Source organism: Galeopterus variegatus, unplaced genomic scaffold, assembly GCF_000696425.1.
Source record: "Galeopterus variegatus unplaced genomic scaffold, G_variegatus-3.0.2 Scaffold389, whole genome shotgun sequence".
Taxonomy (NCBI): Eukaryota; Metazoa; Chordata; class Mammalia; order Dermoptera; family Cynocephalidae; genus Galeopterus; species Galeopterus variegatus.
In genome coordinates this window covers 73,457-97,330 of record NW_007726500.1, presented here as the reverse complement: position 1 = coordinate 97,330, position 23,874 = coordinate 73,457, and the positions used below count along the sequence as shown (strand labels likewise).

General features: G+C 40.3%; 1 long non-coding RNA gene across 1 annotated transcript in view; it reads left to right on the top strand.

Annotated features, from left to right (window-relative positions):
* The window catches only part of LOC103586875, a 21,461-nt gene extending 6,330 nt beyond the window's left edge, over window positions 1–15,131 (top strand). Inside the window, exon 3 of the long non-coding RNA XR_550184.1 lies at window positions 14,899–15,131. This is a non-coding gene — a long non-coding RNA (uncharacterized LOC103586875). The remainder of the gene's footprint in view (window positions 1–14,898) is intronic.
* The last annotated feature ends 8,743 nt before the right edge of the window (window positions 15,132–23,874 follow it).

Here is a 23,874-nt window from a genome sequence, read left to right as displayed (position 1 = left end):
TACTATTATTTTAAAATCTTTTTGGTAAAATTACTTAGTCAAAGCAAAGATTCACTTCACTAAATTTTCCTGTAAAGGTGTCACATATTTCTGCAATTGCAGCCTCCCAGAGTGCACTAATACAGACCACACCAGAGTACAGTCACCATGTATTCTTCTGTGAAGTGAAAGTAGAAAGAATTCACTCCCCAATAAAACAATTTTTATGTTTTGGTGTATTTCTTTACAGTTTTTTCTCTTATGAATCATCTTCTTTAAAACATAGTTGCAGTAAATAACAGTGTATATACAATTTTATAGTTTTCTTTTTAGGAAAATATTAACTGTTTATTAACTGTTTAATATAAATTGTGTATTATTGCCATTTTCTCGTGTGGCTACAGAGACTTTTAAGCCATTATATTAAACAATGTAGGTTGAATTTTTAAAACCAATCTTATTGTTGGCCATTTCGATCTTCCTTTTATAAGCAATATAAAATGGTTGCATTTTTTAAGATAAACTCCCAGAATTGACTTTATTGGATCCAGAGTAATGGACAGCCACCCAAACAAAACAAAAAACAAAGAGTATAAACATTTATGATTGCTTTTTTAATATGTTGCCAAATTGTTTTCTAAATAAGTTGTATAAAGTTATCCTGGCATTTGTATTTTTGGATGTGCCTGTTTCACTGCACCTTCACCAGTACTGGGTATTATCATGACAAAAACCCCTTGTTTTACTTACTTTTTTTTTTTNCCCTCCGAGGGTTCGGATCCCACATACAGACTGGCCGCTCACTGGCTGAGCAAGGTGCAGGTGCAACACCAAGGGTTGCGATCCCATTGCCGGTCCCGGTCTGGTACGGGCACAACACTGAGGGTTGCGATCCATTGCCGGTCACGAAAAAAGACAAAAAGGAAAAAAAAAAAAAAAAGAATACACAATGAAAAAATGTTCCACAGCCACACAACAACAAAACAAATAACCTGTTTAAGAAACAAGCAAAGAAAGTGGCTCACTGGTAAGCTCCATTGGTTACAGAGCAGAACTGTAACACCAAGTTCAAAGGTTCAGTTCCCCATACCAGACAGCCACTCCAACAGCACCCCCCAACAAAAAAAATAGCAAAGAAATTGAATAGACATTTCTCCAACGATGATATACCAGTGTCTAACAAACACATGATAAGATGCTTAACAGCATTAAACATTAGAAAATGCAAAACCACAATGAAATATTGCTTCACACTCAATACAGAATAACAGGTTTCAGTGAAATTGGAAATCTTTATTTGTTTGATTTTTAATGAGGTTGATTATTTCTCTAGCTGTTTGCTTATTGATTGTAATTCTTCTAGTGTGAATTTTGGGTTCATACCCTTTGGCCAGTTATCACTTGGGTTCTTAATTTTTTTTCTTTTTAATTACATGCATTAAATGTGACATAGAATTTTTCCCCATTTCCAAAAAATAGTGATAGTAATCCTTCCTCTAATATAGGTTGTGCATGTTTTCTCATGACCCGTCATTTTTTCCTTTCTATATTGACTCTGTAGTGGTATGTATCATTCTAAAGAGACATTTTCAAATGGGATTCTTCAATGAGAGTAGCTGGGTCCATGAGATGTCCAAAAATCGTGTCATACAAAATAGAATAGAAGGGACTGTAGTTTAATCTGTATGAGACTTGGGGACAGGACTGCATTCTTCAACTATGTGAAGGGTTGCTATATTAAAGAGGAATCTTTCTTACAGGTAAATGATGGGAAGTTGCAGGCAGTAAATGATAAGCAATATTTATTGATCATTTTCTTTATGTCAGGCTGTGTGTGAGGTATTCATTAATTCTCACCACTTTAAGGGAAAAATTATTAGACACTTTTCCAATGAAGTTAAGAAACTTGCCCAAGGTCACACGGATAGCCAGTGGAAGAGACGGGGCTTGGGCCCAGACCTGGGATGAACCCCAGAGCCCATGCTCTTTTCAGGGACGATGTGCTCCAACAGAGCCTCAGTTTCCTCATTATAGCATATAGAGGTCCTCAAGGATTCATTCCGACTTGAGTGAGTGGAGGAGGGCACGTGAGGGACACATAGCTGCTGCTCCTCATAGGTTCTCACCAATCCTGGTAGACTAAGAGAAGGTCAGGACTAGAACGAGGACTCTGGATCTCTGTTACATGTTCTTTTCTGCTAAAGAACGCCACTATTTTTTTCAAGTGCTTCCTCTCAGCCTCCCCCAAACACTGAGACTTTTCCTAAGTAGGGAAAGCCCTACTTAGTACATGAAATACACTATTTGAGTGAGGGGTCCTGTCATCATGCCACATGAAGCATTGGGATTACCTTTAAACATAGGGAACTCCAATCCCCCAAACAGTCATAGCCTTTCTGGAGTAGTTCAAGTAAATTGGGTGTTTCTAATAGAAAAAGTGCGATGCAGTTTTTTGCACATGATTAAAAACAAATTAACAAATAAAACCCACCTCTAAGTGTGGAGTGGGGATGGAAGGGGAAACACAATCCACACAGTGTGATTCCAAGATAGAACACAGAAGAAACTAACAGGGGAGAAGTTGCTTAAATTTCTGAACGAGCTTCAGTTTTCTTACCTCTACCATGTGGGTAATACCGTCCTTCATTGATTCCAACATACATTTGCCTTTAGTTTTATCAACTCTGAAATTGGAATGAATAGATTAAATGACAGGGACTTTTCTTTCTTAGTGGTACATAAATAAGTGGTACCTCTTATAACTGAAAGTATCTAATACAGGGTTGCATGAAGATAATATATGCCTTACAAATTCACACAGAGGGCGAGGCATGTAATATTAAACATATTATATTTATCTCATAAATATAGTGAATTTTGTTTATTTTTTGCAAAATAGTCCAGAAAAGAAAGCCAATTGTTCTTACTACTTATGGAAATAAAGAGGAAATACAGAAATGATGATTTTAGCTAGGAAATAGAAGTTTTATAAAGAAAATTATAAGCAAAGGTGATATTTGTAACTTAAAGATTTGAAAAGATCTCTGAGTCTGTTCTGTATTCTTTTCAATTCCATTAAAAATTCAGCTGGAATTATCTTTGGAAATGAGTTGAATTTAAGATTGTGCATTGCATGTACAGATTGGGAGAACAGACAGCTTGATGATAATGAACCTTCCAGTTCAGAATATAGGGTGACTAACCGTCCATGTCGTTCAGTAAGTTTTGTTATTTTCTTATGTTATTGTTTCATGTTAATATTTCATACTATTATTGCTTTATTCATGTTATTCATAAAATTATTTCTAGAAATTTTATAGCTTTTTTTGTTGTTACTGCATTTTGTTTATTCCCTAGAGGTTTTGTAGGACTCCCTGGCAAAAGTGTCTGGCCCTGTACCTTTTGAAAGGGGGTATTTTGAAACCCTTCTCAATATTTTCTTTGGTTAGGGGTGGGTCTATTTAGGAATCTACCTTTTCTTGAATCATCTTTGGCAATTTGTATTTTTTAAAAGAATAGTCCCCTTAATGTAGATTTTCAAATTTATTAGAGAAAGTCTTTTTCTCTTTTAATTTCAATAATCTGCTCTGTATCTACAGTTATCACCTTATATTTGTTTTAATGCTAGCTTTTGGTATCTTTTTTCTTGATTAAACTTATTAGAGATTTGTCATTTTGTTACTTCTCTCAAGAAATGAGCTTATGATTTTTATCAATAAGCTTAACGTTTTTGGTTTTTTAGGGTTTTTTTACTTTATGAATTTCCGTCTTTTATTTTTTATAGGTTAATTTATTGCTAATCACCCCCCCATCTAGCTTCTATTTTGTTTTCTAATAAATGCAGTTGAGGCTATACATTTTTTTCCTGATACTTTGTTGACAGTTTCCAACAAATTTTGATATTTAGTACTTTTCAATGTTGTTTATTTTTTGAATTGTTTATAATTTTAATTTTTTTCCTCTTTAACCTAAAAGTAATTTAAAGGGATGGTTTAAAATTTTCAACACAACATATTATCTTTATCTCATTGTTGTTAATGTCTAATTTTATTTATTTCAGGGTCTTTTGTTGTTTCCTTTAATTAGAAACTAATACCTCTCAAATATCCCAAAGAGTAGTTATTAAACTAAATATGAAGTTTTCTTCTGCTGTCTAGGTGTTAGTTCTTGTTGGTTATATTTAGTCCTAATCTTTGAGGGCATTGCTTTACTCAAATGTTGGTGATTCTTGATTAGTGCTCATCTTTCCATATGAGAGTTTGTGTCTGAGGGTCTTCGAGTGCAGATTATGCTTTCAGCTTTTGTGACTATGGCAGGAGAGAGTCAGGAAGTGCTACTCATAGGCTTGTGCTGGTAGCTTGTCTGCTGAGTGTAGGGCTTCCTGTCTGCCCAGGCTGTCACACCACACCACCCACTCTCACTGGGAGAATCTGGTGTCCCTCTCTTAGAAGAAGCAGGGGATGCAGCAGGACCCACAGACCCAGCTACTGCAATTGAAATTTTTTAATTGAGCACCCAGGGTCCCTTCTACCCCTTATATATTTTGACTCAAAGCTTAGTGCTTCCCTGGAACTATTCCTAATAGTCTTCTTATCATATTTTGGGCTACGGCTATATCCATCAATATGGTTCCATTTGTTTTTTCTCTTTCAGGAATTCCCCAAAAGTTCTGATTTGCTCATGGGTAATCTTTTTTTACTTTTAGTGTTGCTAGTAGTGTGTATGTGTGTTTGTGTCTGTGCGTATGTATATATATATATATATATATATAGTGATAGATAGAATAATGGCCCCAAAGTTATCCACATCCTAATCCCTGGAACCTAGGAATATGTTACTTTGCATGGCAAAAGGGACTTTGCAGATGCAAGTAAATGAAGGATTTGAGATGAGGAGATTACCGTGGATTGTCCATGTGGACCCGAGGATACTTACAAAAGAAAGAGGGAGACAGGACAGTCAGAGTCAGAGAAGAAACGTGACAAGGAAAGCAGAGGTCGGAGTGATGTGACTCTGGCTTTGAGGACTGCAAGTGGCCTCTAGAACCTGCAAAGGGCAAAGAAGTGAATTCTCCCCTAGTGTCTCCAGAAAGAACACAGCCCTTGACTTTAGCCAGTGAGACCCATTTGTAACTTCTGACCTCCAGAACTGTAAGATAATACATTTGTGTTGTTTTAGGCTGCCAAGTTTGTGTTAATTTGTCACAGCAGCAATAGGAAACTAATACGTTTACTGTTCTAACTCTTCTAACCCTCAAAATCAACCCATTTTAAAGATGAGGAAACAGTTTGCCTAGGGTCACACAGCTGGTGGAGGGTGGAGAGCTGAGATTTGAACCTGGATAGTCTGGTTCCAGTGTCTGTCTGCTTACCAAATATACTAAACTGCCTTTCGTGTTAACTGGTTTATTATTTTTTTCAAAACATCTTCCCTGCAGTTTTATAGAATTTTAAGGGGAAGGTAAGTTTGTGTGCTCATTCTAACATTTTGGTTTCATCTTGGTGTATCCGTCATGAGTGCCAAGATTCTATTTTACAAACCACTGTAGTACAGTGATTAAGAATGAGGCTAAACCAGTCTTAGAATTGCTACTTACTAGCTGAGTGATGTGAAAGTTATTTACTAGAGCATCAGTGTTCTCATTCAGAAAATGGCAATAATGATAATACTTCTATAGGATTATTTTAAAATGAAATAATGCATACAAAGCATTTTGCACAGTACTTGGCACAGAATAAGAAGGTAATATTTTTTGAGCTATTATATAGCTAGTAATAATAACATTATTAGAATTATTTTTATTTACCACAATGTATATTTTAGCCCCTCTTAGAGCAGCTCAGATCCTAAAGCTTGTGGGAGGTAGGGAGAGACTCTTGTTTCTTGTTTGTTTGTTTGTTTTGGTGCTGGCTGGTTCTGGGTTCAATCCTTGTGTTATCAGGATCATGTTCTGACCAACTGAGCTGACTGAACAACCCTGTGGGAGAGGCTCTTTGGCTCAGTGCCCTTTCCTCAGCTTCTGGAATATTGGTGGTGCCAGACCTGGGTCCTGTCATTTAATGAGAAAACAGCTGGGAGCAGCCTCACTCTGGTGCCCTTTTCCACTATTTAAAGCAAAGACAAAGAACACTCATCTAAAGGGAAAGATTGGATTAGGAAATTTACCAATTCAAGGAATTTATTCAACTGTTTCTGTCCTTTTCTTTCCAAAGAGCTGTGTCCCCATCTGCCTTCTATAGGCAGTGCCTGGGCAGGCCAACCCTTGTGTCTGCAGAATTCTCTGTGGTGGGAAACCAGGACTGCGACCTAGGATGCCACTGGCAGTGAAGGACGAGAGCTGTTTCTGCAGTGAATTGATGTACCTACAGTTCATTTCCCTTCTAGTGTTGGACTCAACAAGGCAGCCTTGAAGGGAGTGAGAGAGAGACAGGGGCAGCTTTTGATGTCAGAGTTCCCCCCACCTACCTGCCCTTCTCCTTTTCTATTCCCCTCTATGCCCTACTCTCCCCAAGCAGCATCAACAGAGGAAGAGGGGGTATGACTAGCAGCCAGGAGGAAGCATCAGTCAGAGCTGTGCCCCCCTATGGTGCACCTGAAGAAAAGCAAGTTCTAGCTTTTCTAGCCTGTGAACAGCCCTGTGCTTGTCTTCCCCAGCATCCAGTTCAGAATGAAATTATTCTCTAATTCCATGCCCTAAAGACAACTACTTTTAAATGTTCGGTGCATTTCCTTTCCACTGTGCTGCAACTTGCTTTTCTCATTTATTATATCTTGGACATCTTTTAGTTAACTGAATAGTATTACATGATATAGGCATAAAGTTACTTATTTACATGGTGCTCCTATTAATGGATACATAGTTCGTATTCAATTTTTTTTGATGGTATAAACAAAGCTGTACTAAACATTCTTGTAGATATTTCTCAGTGAACATGTATGAGAATGTCAATAGGAAGAATTCCTAAAAGTAGAATGGCTGAGTCAAAGAGTTTGCACACTTAAATTGTTGAAATATATTGCTATATTGCACTGTCAAAGTTTTAATAAATTAAATACTCTTGTATAGGTGTTCTTTAACTTCCAGTAGCTCTTAAAAACATGAAAATGTGAAGTACCCTAATCAATAGCTCCCTGAATTCTTCAGAAGTTTGGACAATCCTCAGTAGTTCTTTCAGTGCAGGTCAACACATTTTTGTGTGCCTAGTACAGAAACTATGGTAGGCATGGGATATTCAAGGATGTCTAAAGTTGAATAACAGTCCATACCAATCTTAGCGTAGTTTACAAGTAGAAGAGACAAATAAACAAAAATGATAAGATAATGTGCCAGGAATCAGGATATGAATAAAATGCTGAGAAAGCTTAGAAGGAGAGAGTAACTTGTTCTCACTTTGGGGTCTTTGAAGAAGGCCCAGAGAAAGTGAGCCTTGAAAGATGAGCAGGAATTTTCCTGGTGAAGAAATAGGGAAGGGCACTCTAGGCAGAGGGACTAGCATGAGCAAAGGCCCAGTGGTGGGGAATTCCTGTGCTCTCTGGGGAATGTTTCCATTGATCTGTAGGACAATTGGGAGGAGAGGTGAGAAATCAATCAGGAGTGGTGGGCCACATTTGGGAAGGACCCTGAATGCCATAGGGAGGGAAAAACATTCAGATAGGTTAGAGGACAGGCTGGAGGGAGAGAGCCTGGAGCCCGGCAGAGTGATTAAGAGACTGTGCAAAAGCTCAGGCACAGGTGATGAAGGCTGGGTGATGGTGCTGATGACAGACATTAGAGGGATTAGAGACCACTTGGACACGTTCCTTTGGTATATCAAACTCATCCTGGATTGGTTAGAATTAGGCCTAGAGGCTGTCATCTGGGGCAGGTTTGTTTCACTGGATGGCTAGTAAACTATTGATTTTGTTTTGTTTTGCAACACAAAATCCCTCTGCTGGGAGAAATGTCAAATCTGATATGTCTGAGGGGAATGAACAGTAGAACTGCTTGGGTTGGCGTGACTGAAAACTGCTGTCTCAGGACCAAAAGGGCTCATGCTCTGTGCTGGGCCAGGGTGAGGCCTTTATTGGGCTGTCATTCTCTTCTTGACTGGGAGCCCTGACACTGACTCAGGCTAGAAAGACTTTGAAAAGCAAAGGTGTGGGCAATGGGCCTTGTGAAACATGAAACCAGGAGTTAACATGGGCACATAGTCATTCATTCATTCATTCACTCATTCATTCATTCATGCATGCATTCATTAAACCTGTGTGAGAATTTACCATGTATCAAGCAGGGTGCTGGCCATTGGAGATGCAAAGTTCCTGTCCCACAGGAACACCTGGTCTAGGAGCACTGGAGGCAAAGGAGCTTGCAAAGTATTGGATTGGCATCGTCAGATCGAGTCTTCAATAGAAAGGCAGAGTTTGAGATGTTTATCCTTGGAACCCTCCCCTCTTCCTGTTTTCTCTATCCTACCCTTCCCCAGGCTTCCCCATGAGAGTGGGTTTGGGTACCCTTCTTGTTCTCAGCTGATTGTTAGCTCATCCCAATTAAAGCCTCAACTGATGATCAGGGTGTTTCTAATAACAACTTAAGGCATGATTCATCCTGAGATTTCTTTTCCATGTGTGTGAGAGAAAGCCTAGGAAAAATATTTGGTCTAGGTTCTGGTCCTAGCCTGACTGTTCACCAGCTCTGTGACTTTGGAAAAATCATTAGCCTTTCTGAGCTTCATTAATCATAATTCCTGCTCTGCTGTCTTCATGAGATCCACTTGGCAGATGTGCTTTGAAAATTGTTAGTGCAGTACAAAGACAAGAGCCTATAATTACTCCCCGTGCTCTCTGTTGCTTGGAGACAGAGACCTAGATTATTATTTCTGTGACTTTAGAAAAATCATTAGCCTTTCTGAGCTTCATTAATCATAATTCCTGCTCTGCTGTCTTCATGAGATCCACTTGGCGGATGTGCTTTGAAAATTGTTAGTGCAGTACAAAGGCAAGAGCCTATAATTACTCCCCGTGCTCTCTGTTGCTTGGAGACAGAGACCTAGATTATTATTATCACAGGGTGCTCACAATTCACAAGCTGCCCCTTTCTTCAACCCAACTCTCAAGGGAGTAGACATACCACACCTTGGCTCACCTCCTCCCATTCAAAGGTGGGAGACTCTGGGGCTAATGGGGTTGAACTCATTTTCCCCTGCAAGATATCTGTGTGAAGAGCAAGCCCCAACTCTCAAGGGAGTAGACATACCACACCTTGGCTCACCTCCTCCCATTCAAAGGTGGGGGACTCTGGGGCTAATGGGGTTGAACTCATTTTCCCCTGCAAGATATCTGTGTGAAGAGCAAGGTGAGTGAGATTTAAAAAGGAATAACTAAAGATTTCTACGTAGGTGGTAGGATAAGAGTGAATAGGCTTGGACTAAAGCGGGAGTGGTTAGGTTAAACACTGGAAAGTATTCACCTGGTTTTAAGGGTTGGGAGACACTGGACTATGTGCATCATTGGTATTTTATAAGACCTGAGTGTTGTCCTTTCTGACCAACTCTGTGACTTTGAGCAAGTTACCAAGGTCATTCAGTAATCATTTATTAAGTTACCAAGGGTCTCCGAGCTTCCTAGCAATTATATTGAGGTAATACAGTGTGTATACAAAAATGTGAGATGTATTGAATCTCCTTTTCTGGAACTTGTTCTGATATGAAAGATAAAGGCAGCTCTTGTATAATTTATGGGGCAGGGGGATAAATTAGGTCATTAGAATCTTAGTTTGCTGCAAAACCTTTATAGAGAATTCACATTTCAGACAGTATAAAAACTTGGTGAGAATCTCGTTAGTAATTCTGAACTGAATATAGCTGTTCAGCTGCCGAAATGTTATTATTTGTGCTCAATTGAAGGATATAAAAAAGACATTTGACAGGTTGTGTGTAACCATCTTGAGCTCTTCCCCACAAAACATTTGACAAAAAGAAAATTTTACCTAATTAGCCAGGACAAAGGGAGCTAGTAAGGAGCTAGAGAAGTCTGGCTTATATTTAAGCTGAGTTTACTTGCCACTGATAAGTGTGTCTTCGTGGAAGGGAAATGAAGATTTCAACTGATGATTAAGGTCAGAGGGAGAAGCTCCTGTCCTTTCTTCCATCAGGAGCATTTGTGCAGAAACCTTCCCTAGTCACAGTCGTTGAGTGACATAATGGAGGACATGACCGTGAATGGTGGGACAAAGATGACAAGGGTGACGGGAGCTGTCCTTCTCTGGGAATGTACCAGTGCCAAGCCCTATGCTCAGTGCTTCACTCACTGTCTCCCTGAGTTCCCATCCCCATGTGACGCATTGTTATCTTCTCTTTACAGATGTAAAGACAGAGGAAAATTCCTTGCTAAGGTCATCTCTCTAGTAAATGAGCAAACCCAGGCAGTGTCACCCAGGAGCCAACAACTATATATTGTCTCTTAATTTAGCTCCTGTTCTAATCATCATCCTAAATTATGAGATATTTGAATTAAATAGAAGCAGCAGATGGAGATTTCCTTTATTTTAATGCTGCCGTACAGCTGAGTTTTAAAAATCCCTGAAGAATTCTCTGAGCTTTCAAATCAGGACATCTTATTGCTTGCAAGGTTCCTTATTGCTAATTTTTGAAAAAACCTCACAAGATAGGTACAATTATCCCATTTAACAGATAAAGAAATTGAGGCTCAGATCATTTAAGTCAATACTCCTCAAACTTTAATGTATATGTAAGTCATCTAGGGGGTCTTGTTGGAATCACATTCTGATTCAGCAGGTCTGGGATGGGGCTTGAGATTCTGCAGTTCCAACAAGCTCCCAGGTGCTGTCGACCATACTTTGAGAAGTGTGGAAAGTAACCTGCTGTGGATCACATAGCACATAAGGAAGAGATCCTTAAAGCCTAGTCTCATAAAAAATCTGGTGGCCTCTAAGGTGTGGACAGGAATCTGGATTGAGTCTGGCTCTAACAGCTCTGCCTTTTGCTTATGCCATATCCCCTCTCTGAGCCTCAGTTTCTCTCTATGTACAAATTTGGGGTTGAATTATGTGACTTCTAAGATCTCCAGATACCATGGTAAATATGGGGAGAAGTGCCAGGATGCAGGCTGGAACCTCGGGTAGAAGACGTTTCCAGGCGACAGGAAGATTGAATGTAGATTAGTAGGGAAAACATTTTACCTCTGAGAAACAGAATGATTAATGCTCCCCAGGGTGTTGATTTTCTAAGGAATGTGATTTAGCATCAGAAACCTGGGGAGCTGCAAGGTCAGACTCTTCAGGCTGTCATTTAAGCAGCCAGGAGAGAGCAGCCATTGGATCTCCGTTGATCTGTGTGGCTTTTCTGGGTTTTAGTCCTGTCTGGGAAGGTGGAGATTTCCTTCTCCCCACCGACCTAGGGCAGGGCACTTCATCTTATTTCCAAGAGTCCTAAGGGAGATGGAAGTGTTAGCAGAGGCATATAGTGAGTGCTCATGTTTTAAAAACTCTCTTGCGAAGAGCAAGGTGGTGCTTTTAAGGAACCAATAATGATCCAAACAGAAATTTCCTGTCTGACTTATTCCTCACTAGGGATACCTGGGAAAGTAGGGTTGACTCTCTGGGACTGAAGCCAGAAGGGGAAAGACACTTAATCAGGACAGATGCTGATAGAGAAAGGGTAAATGATGGTTAAACAGCTACTACTCTTGTTTATCTCATTTAATGCACAAGGCTACCCTATGGGGTAGATATTATTAAACCCATTAAGAAACCGAAGCTCAAGGATTAAGATGTTGTCCCAGGTTACTCAGCTTGTGAGATTCCAGTCAGGTCTGATGACTCCAAAGCCCCTGTTCTTTCCATTCTGCTATACTGCCTATCCTATAAAATCAATTCCAAAAGAGGGGTTAAGGGCCACATTGTCATATTTATTTATTTATTTTAGACCCTATAGAGTTGACCTTGGACCTAGAAATAGAAAATATAGTCAAAAGAAATAGAGAAGTAAGGAGCAAAGGTGGGAGTGGGATGTGAGTCCAGGGCTTTAGCTGTGAGTGGGGCGGGGATGCCCAGAACTCTGATCAAAAACTCTTTATGTAAAGGACTTATCACCTTCCAGCTGCTGCTTGCCCAAGAGATACCAGTGAGTTTCTTGGCTCAGGGTGAGCTACTGCTATTTGATTCTGGATGAGACTGCAACTTTCCTTGACCTAATTTACTCCAGTTACCTCTGGCTTCATTTTAGTCCCAGGGTACATACATGGAGCCCTCTTCTTTGGCAGTGGCTTTCCTCTATCTGACTCTTCCTGGTCTCATCTTTCATCTGATCATCAGGATGAAATATAATCCTCTTGGAAAGTATGGGTGCATGCCTTCCTGAGATGTGCACAGGTTAATCACCAGAGACAAGCACTCCATCTCTCCTGGGCAGAGTTGACCTAGTTGGAAAGATTCACTCAACTTGATTTTCCACAGTTCGCTACACCAAGGTCAGGGATAAGTTTTGACATGAGAATGCTCTGATCCAGAGAAAAGAACGCACAAGTGTAAACCTATGCATCATTTAATCCACGAGTATAATTACATCCTTAGCATGTACCCAGTACTGCACCAGGCCCTAGGATGGGTGGGGGAAGGGAGGAAAAAGAACACAAACCAGTAGAAGTCTAGTCCATGCCAAAGAGAATGTTTCTACCTAGCTGATGACTTCAATACCAGAAAAATGGAGAGGATATTTGAGATTGAGATGATCAAGTTTAATGGCTAAGGTGAGCATTCATTCGACAGATCTTTATTAGATGTCTCATATGCTAGGCACTTTGCTAGGCACTGGGTAAACTAAACAGACACAATTGTTCTCCTCAAGGAGTTTAAATCTAGAAGGAGATGTTTGCAAATAAGTAAAAAGTCCATCGCAAAACTTTAGTGGGTGTTTGCTATGACAGGCATTATACTGAGCTTTATATTTTGAACTGAAGGTAAAAATATGAATAAAGATAAAAATCTAATCCTTTAATGAGATCACACACTAATGCTGATGACAACCATATAAATGAATACATTTTACCCCGAATATGAAATGTCATTGATAGAAGTATGAACCAAGTACAATGCGGACTCAGAAAAAGGAGAATGTGAGTCTGTTGTAGGAAGTGTGAGTGTCAAAGGTGGACATGGTCAAGGAAGAAGTAAAATTTGGAATGTGATAATGGAGAAATCAGCATTTTACAGATGGACAAGACATTATTAACAGAGGGAGCAGCACACGAATTGTCATGGAGTGTTTGGCATCTGCAAGTAACTGTCTAGATTTGGAATAACTAAGATTAAGAGCTGGGAAATGGAGCTGGATAGGCAGGGAAGGGCTAGATCATGAAGGGCCTTGTAGGCCATGGTGTAGGAAGCTCAGATTTTGCCTAATAAACAATGAAGAATTACTGCAGCATTTTTCAGACAGGAAATCAGTTTAGTGATTTTGAAATGTAACAGAAGGATGACACTCAAGGCAAGGAGACCTGTTAGGGGACTATATTAATAATTTAGGTAAGAGACAATGGTTTGGCAGTAGGCATGGGAATGAAGAGGAAGGAATGAAGTCTAGAAATATTTGAGAGTTAATATTTTCAGGACTTAAGTATATGGGGCGAGGGAGGAGAAAGGATCTAGAAGATTCTATATTTCTTACATGGGCAGTTGGGTACATGGTACTGTCATTTACTGAGATTTAGAATATGGAAGGTGTGATGGTTAATTCTAAGCATCAACTTGGCTAGGCTATGATATCTAGTCACTTGGTCAAACACCAATCTGGATGTTGCTGTGAAGGTATTTTTTAGGTGTGATCTAAATCAGTAGACTTTGAGTATAGCAGATTATCCTCTGTAATGTGAGTGGTCCACATCCAATCAGCTGAAGGCCTTCCTTAAGAGAACAGCAAGAGGTCACAAAGAAGAGGGAATTCTGCCTCCTCCAGACTCAAGACTGCAACATCAGCTCTTCCTTGGATCTCCAGCTTGCCCTGTAGATGTTGGACTTGCCAGCCCCACAATTGCATTGAGCCAATTCCTTAAAATAAACTTCTCTCTATGTATACATCCTATTGGTTCTGTTTCTCTGGAGAACCCTAATACGGTTTGGTTTTTCTGTTTAAGTTTGTAGTTCAGAAATGTTTTGCTGAATCAAAGGTTCAGGATTTTTAAAATAGAAAGTGAGGGCTTATTTTTATTGTTTATGCCAAGGGATATTGTGGTTCAAATTAATGTTGCTTATTCGTTCCTTTGAATTGTTGGATGCTGTCTCTTTCTAGGCTTTTGTTAGAGAAAGTGGGATATACTTGTGTAATTCTAATGAGTAATAATATATCACACGCTGTTAATTCTAATTATTTTATTTTATTGAAGCCAGAGTTGTTGTCTTGTGGTTTCTTTGGAAGTTATATAATTTGTACCTAAGGAAGTGTTGGAAATGCTTCTGAGAAATGTGCATCACTTGAGATAAGTGTCTAAAAGGTCTTGACACAAGTTCAAGACGACTACTTTACTCCAGTTTCATGTGTGGGAGGAGAAGTGGGTTCTTTATCTGGTCATGGGAGGGAGTAGGATGGATGAGATGTTCCTGCAAAGCTACAAGTAGAGAGATCTGGAACAAGGAGAACTTTGTATGATTTCTTAAAGTTTTACTATTTCTTTATTAAAGAGCAAAGATTTGTAATCAAACAAATCTGGGTCCTCTACCTACTATCTTTGTGACTTTGGGCTGGTAAATGAGTTAGTTGCTCTGAGACTCAGATGCAATGTCTGTAAATTGCATCACTTGGGATTTTTCAAGGATTCATTAAGAAGTTACTTATAAAATGCTCTGTCCAAAGCCTGGTGCAGAGTTGGCACTCATGTAATGGAAGCTATTTTTATTACTCATTAAATTTATTTCTTCCTTCACAGGCCTTTAAATTCCAGATTCCCCAGGGTAGATACACATGCTCTGACTGTCGGACCTTGTGGAATTTTCTCTTGTCCAAAATGGAATTTGTAGATTCTTCACACCTGAATTTTCTCAAGAATGAAGAGAACTGACAGGACGTAGACATGACATCATCATGATTAAGTTATAATTAATCATTAATTGTAGCTGAAGAATAAATGTTATTTCATGAGGAACAAAACTGTACCATCAAGCACATCTCCCTTCATGCCTCCGTCATATAGCCAACTCTACTCATTCTCTAAAACTCAGGTTAATACCATCTTCTAAAAGAGTCTTTTCTATCCTTACCTAGCCCTTCCTTGGATTGCAGCAGCAACCTCAGTATTCTTAAAGGGCATCTCTAGGGAGCAGCAGTCACATTTTATTTTATGTGCCTTGTGGTCCTAGGGTTGTCTGTAGGTGGCCCTGGAGTGTGCTCTATCACACATTACATTACACATTATTACATTGCTTGTAATTATCCCTTCTCTTCTTTGTATCCCTTTCTAACAGGGAGCTCATTTAAGGGCAAGGACCATATTAAGCTTTTCATCCTCCAGTGCATAGCACAATGCCTGGAACATTGTCTAAGGAAAGAATGAATGAATATCCCTTCTCTTCTTTGTATCCCTTTCTAACAGGGAGCTCATTTAAGGGCAAGGACCATATTAAACTTTTCATCCTCCAGTGCATAGCACAATGCCTGGAACATTGTCTAAGGAAAGAATGAATGAATCGATAGATGAATGAAAATTTGCAGTGAGTTACAATCAGGACTTCATGATAAATATTATTTTTCATCATCCACTATTCTTTATCATGTCTGCATTTCCCCCAAGTATTGCTGATGGCACTGCCATCTAACTGTGAAACTTATGACATCTCAGAATTTCACAATTCCATCCTCGGGCTCTGCCCATCACAGTCAGATTCAATAAGGCAACTTCTGTGTGCAAAAGCAGGATGAAGTAGGGGAGCAGTGAGTGGAAAGTGTGATTAGTTTTAAATAAGGCTAACACTTCTGAATATCACACTGGTTTGCATTCTCATTAGCAATTTTCATAAACTGCTTGAAATGCTCATAAGTCAAGATTACAAACTTAGGGACAAATCACATATACCTTGGGTTCCTTTTGAGTGGAAATTATTAATTGCATCCTTTCGCATCAGAGCTCCACATATAACTGCAGAGTTTATTTTTAGCCCACTCCCTACTGCCAGCTCCTATCTGAACCAATTCCACGTTAGTCTAATCAGGAAATATGAAGTTAAATCTAGGGCAAAGGGAAAGGACAACCTAGAAAACTGAGTCAACAGTCCTATGGACATAGTGTCAACATTACAACTTGGAAAGAAGTCATTGTAGGGTTTACAGCAGCATCCTGGTTACAGAGCCAATAACCCCATCTCACACCCCAGCTGCCTCTTCCCAGCCACGAGTGGGACCCTGCCTGAAAAGGCTTTAGCAAGCATTTGTGCTAGTTTACTGCCAATGTACCACCTACTCTATCACCTTTAGACTGTGGGTCCTTGACCCCCAGAGAGAAGCCACCATTCAGAATCTGTGTTTAGGATTCCTTTGCTTTTAGTTACTGATAAAATGTGTGCATTCCTAAACAGTACAGTGTTAAGTTTGGTAGGATTTCAACTTTACTTAACATATATCATGCTGAATGTTTTCTTCTGTGACTTGCCTTTTTTCATGCAACGTGCTTTTGAGATTCATCCATGTTAATGTATATAACTGTAACATTCATTTTTATTGCTAGTGGAATCCCACTATTGAAGTGTACAGGATCTAATGAATATTTCTGGTTAAAATGTAGAAAATATTATTCACACTAAGTGAAATAATAAAGACACCAAATAATCTCATGTTAGTTTATGTCGGGTTTTGCTACTAAATGAATTACAAAGTCACTTTCAATTTCCAGAGACTATGGGCCTACTTGATAATTATTTTTCTAATCTCTCTTGATGGAGACATTTAGTTGGTTTCCTGTTTTTCATTATCACAAATAGAGCTGCAAAACCCATCCACTTGTGGCTGTCTCCCCCTACTGGGATCTTTGAAGGCAGGGTCTGTGTTTTGTGGCTTATTTGTCTCTGTATCTTCATGGCCCAGCATAGGGCCTCAATAAATGTGTTTCGAATGAATTAATAAGTGCTTAGACACTTTGTCCTTTTTCAGAATTATGGAGCTCTATCAAAAGCACAAAAATAAGTCCCAAGGTAGGAGCCCAATTCACAATGCCATTAAAAAAGGGCTGCAATAAATCAAATAAAATCCCTAAGCAACTCCAGGAGTATTTTTGTCTATTGCTTGTGTAGAGCTTCCCTTTGACCACTGAAAATGAACTTGACAATAGGAAGATTAGTAGGAGAAAAAGGCATTCAAATTTATTTAACATTCATAAGCACGGGGGAATCACAGGATAATGATTATCTTATAACCCAATGAGGTCCAGATGCTTTTATACCCTTCTTTACAGGGAAAAGGGAGATGGCAGCAATGTGGCAATTTTGAGGGGTAGTAAATGATTTTTAGAAGGAATGAGTGGGCCCAATGCTCAGGCAATAGTTAATAAATTATTCTTTTTGGTAATGAAATAGGACCAGAGAAGAGACAATAGTTTGGAACAAAGTTCACCTGGCTTTAGGTGTGGTGTTTAATTTTTAGTCTCTTCCTTCCTCTGTGATATGAGTTTTAATCTTCTCTGGTTAATTACATTTCAGGGAGGGGATCGAAGGCAATTGTGTTGCTCTTTGGTGAGTCCAGTTTCTGAGTAGATATAAGAACTTCCTGGGCTCTGGGAGAGAAGATTGAGAGATGAGGGTGGGGCAGGGGTAACGTCAGAGAAGCATTGGGGCTACTTCAGTTCAGCATGTCAAAGTGTTACCAAAACCCCAAAGGTCCATTTGCTCACTGCTCAATAGCCAATAATTGAGAAACAAGTGTTGGTATAAGGAAAGGTAGCCTTTAATCAGGAAGGTGGCAGCCTGAGGAAACGGTGGTCTCCTGTCTCAAAGATCATCTCCACTTTTCTCAGACTTGCCAAAGGGTTTTACAGGGACACTTGGTAGGGGACTGATTCATGGTGACCTAAGCAGAGACGTGCAAGTATAATCATAAAATTGCAAGCAAACATCGAAGAACTTCTCGGGTGGGAGCTGATTCATGGTGACCATCCTCCATGAAGTCAAGTCATGGATTCAGTTCCTGTTAACCTCAAAAGTATCTAGTTAGTAAGCTAGTAAAGAATGGCCACCTGGGTTAATAATTTCTTCTATAAGTATTCTGTGTACAATGTGAGCAAAAGTCATTATGTTCTAGCAATCATGTGAATAAGAATCATTGTATTCTAATGTCCAGCTGCAAGCTATGTGATTCAGGTTATAAGAGTAAGAAAAATAACTTAGAAATTTAACAAAATGGGGGCTGGCCCGGTGGCGCACTGGAGAGTGCACCACTTGGGAGCGCGGCGGCACTCCCGCCGAGGGTTCGGATCCCATGTGGAGACTGGTTCCCGCTCACTGGCTGAGCGCGGTGCGGGTGCAACACTGAGGGTTGCGATCCCGTTGCCGGTCCTCGGTGTGGGCGTGACACCTAGGGTTGCAATCCCATTACCGGTCAGTAAAAAAAGACAAAAAGGAAAAAAAAAAAAAAAAAAAAGAAATTTAAAAAAATGGAGTCACTTCTGTTCAGTCTGTTACAAAGCACCATAATTTAGGATATTGTTTTCTGAGCCTCAATACTCATTAGATAGAATGCCTTCATGTCTCTCTGTTATGATACTATGAAGGTCTTTCAAGGGACATTCTATGACTTTTAAGTATAATATTAGTATAATTTATGCACCTCCAACTCTCTTCTCTTCCTGTCCTGGCTTCAGGGGCCATATGTCAAGTTGAAGAGTCAAATACAGATCAAGGGATGGGGAAGTGGGGAAGCAGCCTTGTGAATTTATTGAACAAAACCCTACGCTCCATCAATCACAATCTCTACCTGTGGTTTGGTGGCTTAAGAACCCTTGATGAACGCATTTCCATTTCCACCCGGGGGCCCAGTAAAGGAGAATGGCCATGAGAGAAAAGACCACATGGTTTCAGCTTAAGGTGGGCATGGCATATCCTTTCTCACCCCTGGACATAGGCTTATTTTTCTCTTCACAGGATTTGTTCTTAGCATTTTTGTTCACAGGTCCAGATTATCCATCAGTCTCTAAAGAGAACATTGCCATCGTTTTAAGGTTTTGTTCGTTTGTTTTCTAATTATACTAAGTAAAAAAAAAAAAAAGGGAAGACGAGAAAAAGAAAGAAAAAAAAAATGTCAGGGTCATACCGAACTGGATGTTTCAAGTCTCTGAGAAGGTTACTTCTCTGTTCGTTGGCCATCATTCATTCAGCAGATGCCCAGCCTTTGCTGGGTGCTGAAGATGTTAAAGGCAAATGAGACAGGTCCCTGTTATGGTTAGTTTTACACGTCAACTTTGCTGGACCACTATGCCAGATATTTGGTCAAACATTATTCTGGATGTTTCTGTGAGAGTGTTTTTTGATGAGATTTACATTTAAATCAGTGGACTTTGAGTAAAGCAGATTGCCTTCTATCGAGTGAGTGGGCATGATCAGTTGAAGGCTTGAATGTAACAAAAGGCCGACTGCAGGAGGGAATCTGTGGCACACAGCCTTGGCATTTGAACTGCATCTCTTTCCTGAGTCTCCAGCTTGCTAGCCTCCTCATCAGATTCTAGACTCGCCAAGCTTCCATAATTGTAAGAGCCACTTCTTTAAAGTAAATCACTACACACACACACATACACACATATACGAGGGTACTTCAAAAAGTTCATGGAAAGATTCATATTATCTTTTAATTCTATTTTTCCCTCGAAGTTCCCTTGTGTGTGTGTGTGTGTGTGTGTGTGCATGCACGTGTGTGCACATACACACACATCCTATTGGTTTTGTTTCTCTGGAGACCCTGACTAATATAGTCCTTGTTTTCAAGCACCTCCATGTCTCATGAAACAGACATGCAAACAAGTGATTCTAATCCAGTGTGAAAATTGCCCTAAAAGTCAACTGCATGTATAAAGGGTGATAAAAACGTAGACCAAGAAGCATTTGCATACCTCTGGGGGTACTATCAGAAGGCTTTCCAGGAGATATTTTCTAGGAATTCAGTGTCTTAGGCAGGGGGATCAACATTGTGCAAAGATCCGAAGGTGCAGAAAATGGAATGTGTTTTGAGTACCATCTGTGTAGGAGGAAGCAGGGCAAAATAGAAATTCAAGGTGTAGCAATTGAACAAAATGCTCAGAAGTTAAGAGGAAGTAATAATGTGCCTATACATACCTGTGGACAGATTCTCCTTAGGGACAAGGATTGGAAAAGGGCGCTTTTTGCACTAGAGTCCAGTGAGAAAACAAAAACAAAAACCGAGTCAGCACTCACATCAAACCCAGGTGACACCGGCCTGCCTTATAGAATTCGAGAGCTGGGGGGAGCTCTGAGTACATGCAGTGGTCTCCCCATAAGCACCTGTGACTAGGATGGCATTCTCTGTGTGGCACTCCAGGGCAGAAGCTCATAGTGAATATTTGTTTAAAGGCACTGACATTTTAACACATTTTGCTCATTGTATCAAATCCATTGGTGCATGGAAGTGAGGGCTTATTTTTATAGCTATCATTACATAATATAAATAGATGGGCTTAATAAAAAGAAAAAAGAATCAGTCCATTAAGACGTAGATTTCAGTTGAGAATTCTGCCCCATTTTCTGAGAGAAGTTTTAGAGAAAAAGCTAAAAGTAGATACTGAGAAGGAAATATAGAAATGTGAATTAAAAATCCACTCCCCTAGGCTAGAGATTGATTAGGATTGAAAGAAGATACACTTAACCTAACTGCGATGCAGTAACTGTAATTAGGTTAAGGGAAATTTAGAATGTTAACATTTCAAGAACACCTAGACCCATATCAGTTTTCCAAATGGGGATGTTGAGAGAAAGTGAGCACCGCTTGGAGAGTCTTATCCAGCATGAGGATAAGAGCAAGGTAGAGGCTGGGCAGAGTGTTTGTCTTAGCTTGGTCCCTTCTGAGCACCTCACTTACGACTCAGGTGCCTGCTGGCTTCCCCAAATCCTTGTTTTTACCTCCTGTCCAAAGGCTCTCCCTGTGCCAAGCTCTCTGTCTTGTTTGGTTTTCCTCCATGCCCTGCAGCAATGATCACCCATCAACTCCCACAACACCCCTATAAACCTGTCTCATTTCCAAGGCCTGCTCTCTGACAGAAGCAATTTATAATGACATTCCACAGTAAATTGCATGGAGCTTGTAACAGCAACATTGCATGATTGTACCTTGTGTGGTAATGTTTTTAAAGCCTGTGGCATATGGGAAAGGGCTTTGCTTGGTAAACTCATCCTGGGGTCAAGGAGAAAATCCAATTTGCCTTCAGCTGTCAGTAGCAATGGTATCTATCATGTCTATTACATGCATTTGAAAGTTCAAACTGAACAAAAAATTTATGCTTACCTTAGAGTAACTCTGGATGTGCACATCTCTGTGTATGTGTGCGTGTGTTGGTGACATTGAAAATGACTCTAGTATATTGATGCCAACCTCTTCTCATCAAGGCATGGTGGGGAAGACAAAATTACTGGCCATCAAATATAAGTTTATTGTATCTGCGTGAAGATGTAGACTTGATGACAGAAGGTTTTGCAACTGGCTGTTTGATCTTAAACAAGACAATCTCTTGGAGCTTCTGTGTCCTCATTTCTAAAAGGGGAATACAGGAATTGCCAATCTAACAGGGTTTTCAAGAGGATGAAAAAGGTCACGCTTGTGACAGTGTCTGGTCTGGCATTCCAAGTCCATCATATTCTGGCCATCAGTGCCCTCTCTCGCCTCGTCTTGCACTCTGCCCCTAAACATACCCAATGCTCCCTCCAAGCTGGTGGGCCATGACCTCCCCCCACATATGCCATGTTGTTGCTCTCCTTGTTTTCCCTTCCTCGAATGCCAGCTCCAGTTTTTTCTGCTTGTCTGAGGCATATGAAATTTTTAAAACCTGACTTGAATCCCATAGACTTCTTGAAGTCTTCCTGAACGATCTGAACTTTGTTGATTGCTCTTCCCTTGATCTCCTCTGAAGTCCTGTAGCACCTTTTTAAGTATTTAACACAAGCCCCTGGGACTGCTTAACATTTTACTTGTGTAACAAGAGAAATTTTTCAAAATAACTCCTGTGGTATTTTAAATTCTTGTTAATTCTGTTTCTTTTCCACTAATGTTTTCTCTATTAGGACTAGACCAGGAGTTTGAAATGGGGGGAGAAGGCTGTGACATAAGGTATGTCCCTTCCTGGAGGGAAGAGGAAATTGGAAGACCTTCTGGTACTGGGTGAAAGAGGTGAGAGAGAGAGGAACAGAGGCAAAGTTCAGATGCAAGTGACCTTCTCTCTGGGATCAGACATTGAGGATGGTGGTAAGCAGTGGACAGGATGATAGAAGGATGGCAATATAAAACATGTGACCAGGTGCCCTGCTTTCCTTAAACACAGCCCCCAAACACTATAAACCCTACAGAGAAGCCCAGAATTTGACATGGCACTTGCCTACAAGGTGTGCAGGTGGTAGGGTAGGAATGGCTGAGGCAGGTGCCTAAGTGATGGGCCTTCGCTCCCTATAGTCTGTTCCCCAGGGAATCCAGAAGTTATTATGTGGTCCTGGGCACTGGGGTCCTTGGACAATGCTGGCTAATGATCTCAGAGGGACAAAGGGGGTTGTCCATAATAGTTAGAGATGCTGAAGTAGAAGGAGGGTCAGGCCATCCACACTGGTCACCTCAACAGCAGCAGAGCCTCGGAGGACCAGCAGTTTCAGTGAGGGCCATGGTGGGGCTAACCCGTGAGCAAGACATCAGTCTCTAACACAGTACAAAAAGACCCAGGTTGAGCTTGGAGAAGAGCAGAGCTCACAAACACACTGAGGAAAGGGCTGGATATCTCAGGGTAAAGGTTTACTGGGAAGTTCTATTAGAATTTCCTTTCCTACAGCTTTGGGTGAAACAATAACAGTGTTACCAGATGGCAGTTCCAGGTTTTTGGTCAAACCATGAGGAAAAATTTTTCATGGGACCAAGAGGAAGCCCACATCGAGGCAAGCACCCATACAATGGGGAAGAAAGGAAGAGGGACAGACAGACAGAACATTTAAACAATAGGACTTTATTGTAAAGCAAAAGTACACACAAAAGAGTTTGTGAGCAACCTCACGAATGAGGAATGTCCTGTGGAGTCGTAGGGGGAAGGTTTATACATTGTTCTAGGATGGGGATGATTCTCTGTGCTAACTAAGGGGAGGAATATTCGTCCGTGGGGGAGGATCTATGGTAATTAAAGCTTAATAGGCTGATGTGAGGTTGCATCAGCTTCCTGTCATGCATCCCTGAGTTTCTGGAGTTTCTGAAGTTTCTGAAGTCATGCACTGTGGAGTCACTTTTCCCTTAACCTTGTTCTTTCTGGTATAGCGTCAAGGGTGGAAGGCTGTATAGTGGTCATCTGCACTTTAGTTCCCTCTAGTGCACAGGTGCTGCAGTTTTTGTAACCCACAAAGTTGCAGGTATAGCATGTTGATTGGTAGGGTGGTTAAGTTGTTATCATCTCATTATGGGATCATTAACTGTAGATCAAGGAAGCAGCTAGTGCTGATCCAGTCTGAATATTTATAAGCAGCTTCCCTGGGGAGTGTCCCTATTCTGTTCTGCTTCAACAATGGTCAAATAAAATAATCTCCAATGGTTGGATTTTAGCTATCATAAATATTGAGCCTTGAGTGTGTGTGGTCTTTCATAGAGTTCCTAAAATAATCTCCCTCCAGGCTCTTCTGAATATGGAGTATTGGACCATATAACAGGAACCCAGAAGTCTATGTTAAACTAGTGA